Here is a 13,491-nt window from a genome sequence, read left to right as displayed (position 1 = left end):
AGATCAGGGCTTCCCTAACCCGTCCTAAATACTGTTCCATCTAAGCTGAGTGGGAGTCCTCCACCTGCAGTCCTGCCAGTAGGGGGTGCTGTTTCACTATCACATTTTCAACAGTGAGGGACAAGCAGACTCTGCAGGACTCCAAAGAACCTGCCTCTCCCTAGCAACTGAAAACACAATATTGAAGCACCACAGCAATGCAGCTGGAGGACTCCTGCTTAGCTTAGAGGGAACAGTGGTTCTGAGAGACCTACATCCAATCAGGTTTTCAGGCTATCCACGATGAATATTCATAAGATAGATTTCTGTGCACTGCCTCCATTGCATGCAGTCTTCTCTCATTCATATTCATTGTAGATATCATAAAAACCTGACTGGCTAGGGGTCCTTCAGAACAGGTTTGGAAATCCCTGATCTAGCTGAAATAAATCTTTCCATTATGGTACAACCAGAGGAGGAGAAGCAGCAACAGTACATGGCTTTGTCTGATTTTCTGTTTCTGCTCTCTTGTAAAGAACTATCCCTTATTAAGAACATAAGAATAACCATACTGGGTCAGACCAATGGTCCATCTGGCCCAGTATCCTGCTTCTAACAGTGGCCAATCCAGGTCACAAGTACCTGGAAGAATCCAAATAGTAGCAGCATTCCATGCTACCAATCCCAGGGCGGCTTCCTCCATGTCCATCTCAATAACAGACTATGGACTTTTCCTCCAGGAACTTGTCCAAACCTTTTTAAAGCACACTAACCACTGTTACCATATCCTCCGGCAGTGAGTTCCAGAGCTTAACTATTCTTTGAGTGAAAACATATTTCCTCTTATTTACTTTAAAAGTATTTCCATATAATTTTATTAAGTGTCCCCTGGTCCCCCTGCTACTTTCATAAGGTCAGCATTGTGCTTTGTCCTCCACTGCTCATCGTCTTTGTTTTCATCTTCCATTCCTTATCAGAAGCCAACTATGGCAATGTCTTTCAGGACCTCCTCTGTATGCTGATCTCTGATCAACTGATTAGTGTCTATATTAAAGCAATATTTACCTTTCTATTTCACCTTGTGGATGGCAAGTTTCCTTTTCTAGAATATTTAGAAAAGTTCCCTAATCCAGTCAACTATTTTGCTCTCCTCTGTCTCGAAATTTACAAATTTAAAGAACCAGAGCCTTACATGCTAAAAGTTGGGCTTAACAATTTTTAGTGTGCATATCCTGAAAAAATCAATGTACAGGCAAAAATATCACTTAGGGGGTAACTGTACAACATAGGTACTAGCATTAACATGCTCCTTATGCATGTAAATGTTTAGAATAATGGCATTTAAGTGCATATGTGCAACTCACTGCACACTATTCTATAACACTGGGTGCCCAAGTCTCACAGAGCACAACTCAAAAGGGGGTGTGGTCAGGTTCCATTATGGAATTAGCGCTCAAGAGTCTTGGTGCCAAGGTTCCATTATGGAATTAGTGCTCAGTGTCTTGGTGCTCAGGTTCCATTATGGAATTAGTGCTCAAGAGTCTTGGTGCCCAGGTTCCATTATGGAATTAATGCTCAGTGCACTGCACCTAGATGCCTAAATTGTGGCATCCAGTTATAGAATTGCTACCTTCATGTATAAAAAGCTGTACGCTGCATACATATCTGCAGCATTTAGGCACTATGGCTGCTGTAAGGGCTTGTGCTGGAATGTTAAGTAGCATATAACTGGTTAGGATAGTATTCCATAAAGCACAATGGGTGCCTGTGTTTCTTTATAGAAAAGGCTCTTTCTAGCCACTATGTTCTAGAATTGGTCATTTAATACCCAGTGTACCTGAATGTAACTCACCTTGAGCTACTGCTGAAAAGGTGTGAGCAAAATCCAAATTAACTAATTAATTGATTAATGGATGAAGCATAGTAAGGAGAAGTTTCTGAGCCATTTCTAAGGGATAGTGCTTTATCCTTGGAAGAAAGCCATTACAAACTTGCCCATGTGGTATATAACATAAGAGCATAAGAATAGCCATACTGAGTCAAACCAATGGTCTATCTAGCCCAGTATCTTATTCCTAACAGTGGCCAATCCAGATCACAAGTACTTGGCAGAAACCCAAATAGTAGCTACACTCCATGCTAACAATCCCAGGGCAAGCAGTGGCTTCTCCATGTAGTTACAAAAGTATAATCTGTGCACACTATAGTAAACAGACAGGGGTGGAGGAGTGGCCTAACGATTCATGCAGTGGCCTGAGAACTAGGAGAACTGGGTTTAATTTTCACTGCAGCTCCTCATGACTCTGAGCAAGTCACTTGTACCCTCCATTGCCCCAGGTACAAAATACATACATGTACATAACATGTAAACCACTTTGTAAATACAGAAAGACAGTATACCAAATCCTGTCCCCTTTCTTTCTTCTTTTCCTCATGGCTCAACCACTATGTTGCAAAACTATATAAAATTAAGCCTAGCACTTAAGGATAGAGATGTTTTGATATTTGAAACAAAATAATCACTAGAAATATCAACAACAAGTAAAACTTAGCTGCAGGAATGCACGGTAAAGGTTCCCACATGATGGTGGTGGTGGGGAGGGGATTGTAAAAACTGGCATATATGTGGGTTAAACTCTACATGGTGAGCAGAGGCATCTCTAGGGCTAGGGTTCGGGTGGAATTTGCACTTTACATACAAAATGTGGGATTTTCAAAAATGTGTGTATATATTTTCTCGAAAAATTTGGGCATACAAAAAACAAGTGCAGGAATGTTGCTAGATCCTTGAGAGGTTCAGGGCATCAACCTGCCATGCATCTAGCACACCTGGAGGTGTATTTCAAAGCACTTAGACTTACAAAGTTACATAGTAACGTATGGATCGTTGCTAATCTAAGTGCTTTGAAACTGAGCCCTATAGGCACACTTAGAAGATCTGGGGTGCCAACCTCCCACCCATCCACCACATACACACACTCACCCATGCATCCTTTATCCTTTTCCCCATAAAAATGTACATAAAAGTCATAACAATTACAACTACATAAAGTGGAAACAGTGAGCAGGCAATCTATAGAGAACCACAGAAAAGTTTGTAATCTAGTCTCACAATAGATGATTTCCTGATGCCTACAACACATTTTGTTATCACAGAATATAAGAACCTAGTACAAACTCTCAGGAATAGAGGGTGTGTTCTGCAGAGAAGGGAATCTACTTGTATATTCTCTCTATGTGGGAGATGCATTCAGGCTCTGATACTTTACAGGATGATGTACATTAACTGGACTAATCAAATTCTCTTTCAAGCAATAAAATATTTTCCAATTATTGCTGTCTCTTGCTCTGCACGTCTTTTTCTTATTCTCTGGTCATGACGCTATTTTTTCATTTTCTGTCTGGGATCTTCCTTCTTTTCTGTTTTGTGTCTCTTTCTTTGTCTCATTTTCCTTCAAACATTTTTTTTTATATTAATTTTCTTCCTTTTCTCTTTCTACCCCTTCTCCTGCCTCTTTTTTTCCCTCAAATTCTATCTGTGGTCTCTTCCTTTCCCCTTTGTTCTACCACCATTTTCCAACCAATACACACTCTCAGCTCTCTCCTTTACTATCTCTTCTTCATGTTCCTTTGATGATTTATTCCAAATATTTCTCTTCTTTCCCCTCCATCTTTGTACTGTTTCTCTCTGTGTCCTTTCCCTTTATCCCTGTTCTCATACCTGACCCTTTTCCCTTTCTCCATTTGCTTCCTGTTTCTTTATATCCTTTCATGTCTTCAGCCTCCCTTGCTCAGTCACCCTCAATCCTCTCCCTCTCACCTATCCTGCCCTCTTGCTCCTGCTCATTCGCCTGGTCCCTCTTGTTTACTCTCTCTCTCCTCCAGCGTCTTGCTCACTTTGAACACCCGAGCCCCCTCAGTCTTCTTGATCACCACCCTCCCCCAGATCCCCTAGCCTCATCAGTTGTCTCTCCCCCCTATCTCCCTCATACATACCCGTCCAGACCCTTTGCTCATTCAACCTCTGTTTCTCTTCTTCATCACCTTGGCCTCCTTTGCTCACTTTCACTGCTCATGTCAATACTTTCCAGCAACATAACATAACAAATAATTTTATATACCGTCAAAACTGATGGATCTGGATGGTTCACAAAATTAATAATGACAAATATACGGCATTAATCATAACAATGATCACAAACAATTTCAAAATCAACAAAGTAAATATAATATAATCCTAATTAAAATATTTTTGAAGTCAAAATTTCAATTTGTTTGTGAAATTCCAAATAATCACTTTCTAATCTAAGCTTGGTAGGCAAGGAATTCCATAATGAGACTGCGGCAGGAGAAAATAACTTCTTACAGGAAGATTGTAATCTTACAGAAGATGATGGAGGAACTGATAGTTTATTTTTATTTACCAATTTACTTGAACTCTGACCAGATCAAAGGGAAATTAGAGAAACCAAATATTCCACACAGTTACCATACACTATTTTGAAAACCAAACACAAAATTGGAAAATCTATCTTGGCAATGACAGGAAGTCAATGTAAAGATTTAAGTAGTGGAGTTCCACTATCAAACTTGGGGGCCCTTTTACTAAAGGGCAGTAGGATAGCACCACCAAATGCTCCAATTTCTGTGGGAGAAAATAGAAATTATTTTCTAGCATGGGGGCAGTGAGTAGGCGAGCCTGCGATAATCAGGTAGCACGGGCGCATTACTGCACACTACCTGATTAGTGGAGGAGTAGCGTAGGAGCCCTTACCGCCTCCTAAACAGGTGGTGCTAAGGGCTCCCGGTGGTAATAGCCACATGCTAATATGGAAATGAGCACATGGCCATTAAAAAAAAATGAACGTGGCCATTTTTCAGCCATGCTAGAAAGTGGCTGGAGCAAGCGACAGGTCCATGCACTAATCACAGCACCAGCCACTTCCTAGCATGGCTTAGTAAAAAGACCCCTTGGTTTTATACAGTACTGCTGTATTTTGCAGCAATTGGATCCTGAATTTAGAATTTTTAGAAAATCCGAGATAGTGAGTTACAATAGTCAATTCTTGAATAGATTAAAGCGTGAACAATTTTTTGCATATCATCTAAAGAGAAGTATGAGTGAATTTGACAAAGCATGCGAAGTTGGAAAAGTACTGAAGAAGAGAGTCATCTCATTTTACAATCTCCTTTGAATTCTGTGTCTAACCAGATCCCTAAACTATGCACCACAAATTATAGGCACAAGCAAAAAAGTAAGGTCAAAAGACGAGTCTTCCACCGCTTGGGTAACTAAAAACTGTGGGGGGTTTTGAAGACACAAAGGACCCGACACAGGACCATGTTTTGTCTTTAAAAAGCCTGCCTCAGGGATCTACAAGTAACATATACAAAACATAAAAAGTAAATAATATCATAAATTACATCAAAATTGTAAAATGAAAAAAAGAGCTTTATAAGGTCTAAAAACTATATAAAATCCTAAGGAATAAAAACAGCTGGTAAGAGCAAAGGCATGAACATACTGCATATTTCACAGGCAAATTCATGGAGTAATAAAATAAAGTATAAATAAATAAATAACCATCACTAACTGCTGCTGAACACAAATACATATAGATAAGTAACTTTAAATAAATAGATAAATACAATTTTGATTGAATTGATTCTAAGGGTATACATAAGTTCAAAGTAAGTACAATCAGTCTCAAAATCCATGCGATAAAATAAACAAAAGCTTTATACAGTATATACTTCTATATACGTCACCATCCCCATCATTAACTACTTCTTAACACATAAATACATAGATAAATGAACATGAAATGACTAAATAAATAAAGTTCCAATCAAACTAATCCTAGGGTTATATATAGGCAAGTACAAAATAAGTGCAAATGCTTGTATATACTTCACATTTCACAGGTGAATTTGTAGAACATTAAAGAGTAAAACCAAATGATAACCATCATTATAATCTGCTTCACACATAAAACCATATAAGAAAATATCTATAAGAATATGTGTAAATAAATAAAATTCAAATAAAACTAATTAAGGGGTGTACATATATGAGTACAAATGTAAGGGCATCCAACCACAAGTCTCAATCAATGAATTAAAAAGTATTATAAAACTGCAGGCATGAAAAAGGTATTGTGCTACATGTGGCAGTGTGAACTGTGCATGTGAATACAGTAAGATATCAGTTAAACAGATTTAAAACAATAAGGGTGTGCACATACGTATATGCTGAATGAAATGTACATACTAAAAAAAAAGAGGGGGGGGGAGAAGAAAACAGAAGATGACACGTAGGTCAATGATTAATGCACTGCAACTAAATGAAATGATAAGAACAGTAGAACATAGTCAATGAAATTTAAAATAGTGAATATAAAAAAATGTAAAATGATAACCTTTTGTAGAAGAAATCTAAAAGGTATCTTCCAGATAAACAAACCACAGAGAACAACCTGTATATTGTAACAAAGTAACAAATATTACTGTTTACTCTGCTAAGAACCCCCTCCCCCTATGATATTACAACATAGTCACAAGTGTAATCGTGTAAGCGGTGTTGCTTGTCTATTTACTATGAGGTCCTTTTACTAAGCTGCAGTAAAAGGGGGCCTGTGCTGGCATCGGCATGTGCTTTTGATGCACGCTGAGGTCTATGAAGCAGATCTCATGTGTGTTGTATTTCATTTTAAATATCATGTTAGGATCTCTGATGTTGAGGCACATGAAAAAAGTCTTCCGGGTGATGTGAGTATCATCTATATATTTTCTGTATAGACGGATGTTATCTTTAACTGGATGTTCGCTCAAGAAACTCTTCTCAAAATTGGTTATGTATAAATTGGCTAAATTGAGGGAAATAGAAGCCTCTAATGGTCGTGCCTTTTATTAGCTGGTAGTAGACTCATTCGAAACAGAGATTTTGGTGAGTGCAAGTGTGGCAAACGTCACAGTCAAATGGTTTGGAATCCATCTGTGATGAACCCTTCCCTTCAAGGTCTCTTCTACAATGAACAATGCTTCACACTTGTGGGATATTGGTGTATGAAGAGACTATATCAAGGGTGACCGTAATGGTGTCAGTAAGGTCGCCGTCATATTGTTGCAGCTTTTGCAACAATTATTTGTTGAGTCCTGATCATATGATGGAATATGAAGGACATATAGATGGAGAAAATAATCAAAGGTCGATAGTGGTTCCAAAACGGAACCATTTCCTAAAACAATTGGTTTGCCTGGTGGATTACTGATAATTTTATGGATTTTTGGTAAGATTTAAAGTGTAGGGACTAAAGGGTTCTCTGTGATTAAACAGTGGCAAAAAAGAAATCCCAGTTCACATGATTAAATGCCTTCTCTATGTCAAAACTGACCATCAGAGAAGGCATCACCAATCTCACCACCTCTTCAATGGAAGCAAGAAGCATGCACATATTTCTACACTTGTATGGCCTCACACAAATCCCACCTGTGACTCAACTACTAAGGACAGTAGCACTTTATTAGCCAGAATTTTGGCAAACAATTTGGCTTCAACATTCAAACGAGAAATAGGTCGGTAAGAAGCATTCTGTGTTGGATCTTTTCTGGGCTTCAAGAGTACCACTATCTGCGCAAGTCGTAAGGAGTCTGGCAATTCACCCATCACCAAAAATTGTATGAAGAGATTGCAAAGTGGGCAAAACTGAAAGACTCAGAATCTTATAAAATTCTAGATTGGAGCCATCAGGGCCCGGAGTTTTGTAAAGAGCACTCTGCAGAATAGCCAGAGCAACCTCATCCCCTGTAATGTGAGCACTTAGTTTAGCTCAAGAATCAGTAGAATGCATCGGTAACGTATGACCATCCAAATAAATGTTGCTTTCCAAATCTTCCCCAGAGGGACGAGCGTAAAGGAGCTAATAATACATTCTAAAAACATCTGCTATTTTTCTATCTGTATGTACCAAGTGCCCCCCACCCTTTATCTACCTGCGAAACAATGCATGATCCTTTAGCCTGTCAAATAAGTTTAGATAATAATTTCCCATGTTTGTTCCCATGCAAATAGAGCCGATATTTATAATATTGGTACGGGCAGCTTCAGCAGCCAACAAAGAACTTTTCTGCCGAGGAGTAGGGCAGTTATCATATAGAATACATGCTGTGGTGACCTTACGTTTGAGGTGCAAAATCTCCCTGTCATGGGCATTGTTTTATGGCACCCCTAAGCACTGCCTCCCAGTGGAGCACCAGATTATCTCAATGAATAGCATTATGGACAGTGGTCTGTAATCAGTGGTATGTAATCAGACCACTGATGCAAAAGATATTCTCAAAACTCCATATCCCAATATAACAGAAGAGGAAATCACCACTGATGTACCAAGCACCAATGAGCACCATATCAAAGAGTGATCCACGATACTGCAAGGGCCTATCCCAGCATCTTGCACCTGAGAAAAAAAAGTGTCTGGGATAACAATGAATAATCAATTCTAGATTGAGAGGCATGAACCCTGGACAAATGGGTGTAATCCCTGTCTCCAGGATGTAATGTACACCAGATATATAAAAGATCTATTGTGGAACAGAGCGAGGGAATGCCCCGAGAGGGATTCTGGCTGTCTTGATCTGAACCAGTAGATCTATCTAAAATAGGATCATGAACCACATTGAAGTCTCCCCCATGATGACAGGGATATTTGAGTAATGTAACAGAGTGTGAATCAATGTGGTTAACAACCTAGTAGCCCACAAAGAGGGTCCCCCTCATCCATGATAGACAAGTCTAGGTCCTAAGTAGAAAATAGGCCACAGTGAAATCCAGCACCCTAATCCCCTACCTCCCCCCTGCTGATATTCCATACAGAAATAAATCTGCTGTCCGGTGCCTCCAATATATCTGTGCTCCAAGATAACAACTAATGATCAGCGGAGGGGCAATGGGGGTCCCACTCCTACCCTTCACAATGCAAACCTGGGCACCAAGGACTAAATAGTAAAAGTTAACAATGATCTAGCAGGGTGTGAAATGCTCAAACATGAACTGTAACAGCAGTATAAATATTACAGCAGAACCTGCAGATCAAGTAATAAACATCAACCTAGGAATATAGGTATATAATAGAGAAACAGTCAAAACAAACCTAGAAAGAAAACAGCATAAAAAAGCATTTGTGAACTGGTACTGCCCAAACTGAGAAAGAAAGAGAGAAAAAAAATGACCTGTAGCCACTCTAATTGGCCAAACTGAAACTATGCAGTAATATAACTGTAAATATGCAAAAGATAAATAGCCCACCAAGACTGAAAAGCAACCCCTCATAGCTAGTAGAAAAAGGCTATTGGTCTATACTATGAAGATTAAAGAAATAAAAAAGGGAATAATGAAAAAACACAAGCACCCACTCCTCTATACAATACATACTCCTCTGCACACCATTCGTGTCAACGTAAGTTAGAGGAACAAAAGAGAGAAAAGAAGGGAGAAAAAGAAAAAAAACACAAGAAGAAAAAGGAAGTGGAGCATACATGTCTATGCGAAAAGCAAAGCATTCTCAAACATCTCCAAATAAGTTAAATACCCTGCCAGCCAGTCATTTAAGGAATCTCCAGCCCAGAATACCCGAGAAAACAAGGTCAAACTCCTCAAGAAAAGGAGCAGTCAGGTCATCAGCATTGGTGCCAAAACGTTGAGTACAAAACTGAGCCACCAGAAATATGCTACTCAGATGCAGTACCCTTTATATGAAAAAATCCAGCAAAGAGATCAGGATAATTGCATCCCAGAGCAGATCAATACCTCCGGAGAGTCGAGGGCAGACAGAAACAAAGGGTTTCAAACCTCCACCAAAACTGAACATGAAGCCATGGCGAAGGAAGATGGCAGCTGGCTTAGAAAGTCTTCGGCTGTCTCTGTGGTATCAAAAAAATGTGGCTTACCCTCAGTTTCAAAGGGGCTGGATAATGCAAGGTAAACGGAATGTGTCATTGACGGAGGTCAGCACAAATAGGTGTATAAGCTTTCCTCAGGGAGGAGACTGGAAAAGTCTTGAAAGCAAAGTACAGTCTTATTGTCATAAGTAAGGGGGCTGCGAGATCTGATGGCCCATAGTACTTCTGTTTTGTGCACATAGTTCAGTAGTTTAAATATTTCCACTCTAGGGCAGGCATCCTGCTGTCTTTGTGGCCCCAAGCGAGCTCGATGCAGGGTGGGCCTGTCCCAGACCGAAGCTGCAGAGTATTAGCCAGCCAAGTCTCTAAAAAGCCCTGGAGCTCTGTATCTGTCATCGACTTCAGTAGACCAACGAGTCTAAAGTTCCTGCAGCAGGACCTATTCTCGATATCATCTATTTTATACTCCAGGACAGACAACTTTGACTGTAACTTCATATTCGTATTCATAAGTTGTTGCACGTGGTCCTCCCAAGTTCGAGACTCATTGGCACTGTGTTGAAAACTCCCTCCATAGCACTTTCAGCCAGGAGGGGCCTCACCAACGACTTGTAAAGGGGCATCAACACCTCCTTTCTTCTGCTGGTCACACCTCTCTCTATACAGCCTAGCAGTCTTCTGGCAACGGCCACCGCCTTGTCACACTGTTTCATCGCCTTCAGATCCTCAGATACTATCACCGCAAGATCCCTCTCCCCATCTGTGCATATCAGACTCTCACCGCCTAACACATACATCTCCCGTGGATTTCTACTCCCTAAGTGCACCACTTTGCATTTCTTTGCATTGAATTTTAATTGCCAAACCTTAGACCATTCTTCTAGCTTCTGCAGATCCTTTTTCATGTTTTCCACTCCCTCCGGGGTGTCTACTCTGTTCCAAATCTTGGTATCATCCGCAAAAAGGCAAACTTTACCTTCTAACCCTTCGGCAATGTCACTCACAAATATATTGATCAGAATCAGCCCCAGCACTGATCCCTGAGGCACTCCACTGCTCGCCTTTCCCTCATCCAAGTGAATTCCATTAATCACCACCCTCTGGCGTCTGTCCGTCAACCAGTTCCTAATCCAGTTCACCACGTCTGGTCCTATTTTCAGCCTGTCAAATTTATTCAAGAGCCTCCTGTGGGGAACCGTGTCAAAAGCTTTGCTGAAATCTAAGTAGATTACGTCTATAGCACGTTCATGATTCAATTCTCCAGTCACCCAGTCAAAGAATTCAATGAGATTCGTTTGGCACGATTTACCTTTGGTAAAATCATGTTGTCTCGGATCTTGCAACTTATTGGCTTCCAGGAAATTCATTATCCTTTTCTTCAGCATCGCTTCCATTACTTTTCCAATAACCGAAGTGAGGCTTACTGGCCTATAGTTTCCAGCTTCTTCCCTATCACCACTTTTGTGAAGAGGGACCACATCCACTCTTCTCAAATCCCAAGGAACCTCTCCCGGCTCCAAGGATTTATTAAACAAATCTTTAAGAGGACCCACCAGAACTTCTCTGAGCTCCCTCAATATCCTGGGGTGGATTCCATCCGGTCCCATGGCTTTGTCCACCTTTAGATTTTCAAGTTGTTCATACACACTCTCTTCTGTGAACAGTGCTATATCCACTCCATTCTCATATGTACTTTTGCCAGTCAATCGTGGTCCTTCTCCAGGATTTTCTTCTGTGAAAACAGAACAAAAGATGTGTTTGTGAGAGCTCTGACAGGATTTCTAGACAGAAAATATGTGAAAGTAAGTTTTTCTGTGAGCTTTGAATCCCTGATTGCAGGTGAAGAGAGTTGAAGGTGAAAAGTGTTGGATTTGAGCAGAGAAAGAAAGTTTTAAAACTGATGATTTTTGTGTGTGCTGTTTAAGTATGTGAAAGGGAATTTCTCTGCTAGTGTTTAGTACTGAAACACTGAATTCAGGGGAAGTGAGCTGAAGGTGAAAGGTGTTGGTTTTGAACAACAGAAAGAAAGAACTAAACTGTTTATTTGTTTGTGTGCTGTTTAAAATTTTTGCAGTTAAGACTGAGGTGGAGAGACCCTGTGCAAGGTTGTGTAAAACAGGTTTCTGCAAGTGGATTAATCCCAGTTAAGCCACTAGGAAAACTGGTCTCCAAGCTTAAGGTTGGGCTTGCAGTATGTGTGTTTCTGCATGGCCTGCTGGTGTACTAGTGTGGAAGATTGCATGAGTTTGGAGAGACCAAGTATCTGTGGGCAGTGTGACTACAAGATCTAATGAAGAGTGCCCTTCCTTAGTTAGGGAACTCAGTACAAGAACAGAGAAACTACTTAAGATTATACAATTATTATTTATTTTGTTAGTTAGCAAGCCACAGTTATCCCTGAATCCCAGCTAGTGCTGCTCCTGCTGTTAGTCAGGAAGGAAGGTTTTTTTGTTGATTTCATTTAAAGTGTGAGGCAGTAGGTTCCTGCACTGGAAGAGAAGATCCTGAGCTCCAACGTACAAGCAAGGAGAAGAAAGAAGAAGCCCCAAGAAAGACCAAAGATAAGTCTTCACTCCTATGCAAAAGGACACTGAAAGGTCACAGTTTAATCTGACTTACCTGTTGTAGAGACTGAATCTGGGTGTTCACACCTAAAATACATAAAGTAATTCAAAATAATTGATTTTTGATGCAAACACTATAAAGGAAACTTATAGACTGAGCAAGAACAAATAAGATACTTTGGTTAATACTTATCTGTTGGTTTCACTGTTGTTGTTGTTGTTGTTGTTGTTGTTGTTGTTGTTGTTGTTGTTGTTGTTGTTCTACTACTGCAGCTGTTAGGAAAATTTCTGTTATTAGTTTATATTTAAATGTATTTTTATGTTACAAAAGAACCTAATGTGTTAACAACATCACATTTTCCATACCCCAAATTGGATTTAAATAAACAACTAGTAACTTGTACTTACCATCTGTCTGGTGTCACAAGCAAACTCCTGCAGGATCAGACCTCCCTGTCTGTCCATACTTCCAGGGATGCACTTCCACGAGCGGCACCCTCTGGCCTTGAATAGGCTTTTCCCTGTTCCTGCTCATGGGCTGGGCTGCCCGTACCTTCCCAGAGCACTCCACTCTTCCAGTTACTGCCTTTGGCTGACAATAACTCTCCCTTCAGATCGGCCTTAGGTTATTATGGCCTTTCTAGGACACCCCCTCTCCTCACGGGTCCTGGTGGGGGTAGAGGCAAACAAAGACCTCATGCAAACCCCAACAACAACATTTATTAACTCCAAACTCCTCCCACACTGTCAGTCAACAACCAGAAACATTTTCCTCTGCAACTTACCCAGCGGCCCACCCCCTTGGGCTGGATCCTATACCGCCCACAACTCAGAACCCTCCCCTCAGTAAGTCTAGAAAGTTCTCTCATGTTCTTTAGTAATCCCCATTATAATGGGGTATTACATATACTTGTACTCTTAAATTGTGAGCCATCTAGGAACAGAGAAAGTACTTGCATATAATGTGTACAGCGCTGTGTATGTCTAGTAGCGCTATAGAAATAATTAGTAGTATCTATGTTTTAACTTTAGTTTTCTTTTAAAGTTTGTT

At 40.2% G+C, this 13,491-nt stretch overlaps 1 protein-coding gene across 1 annotated transcript in view; it reads right to left on the bottom strand.

The window, feature by feature from the left end:
* The window catches only part of LOC115465140 (GRB2-associated and regulator of MAPK protein 2-like), a 264,342-nt gene that overhangs the window by 174,737 nt on the left and 76,114 nt on the right, over nt 1–13,491 (bottom strand). The window lies entirely within an intron of this gene.

Source organism: Microcaecilia unicolor, chromosome 3, assembly GCF_901765095.1.
Source record: "Microcaecilia unicolor chromosome 3, aMicUni1.1, whole genome shotgun sequence".
Lineage (NCBI taxonomy): Eukaryota > Metazoa > Chordata > Amphibia > Gymnophiona > Siphonopidae > Microcaecilia > Microcaecilia unicolor.
Note: the sequence above shows the minus strand (reverse complement) of the source record. Positions and strands in the feature narration are given on the sequence as shown.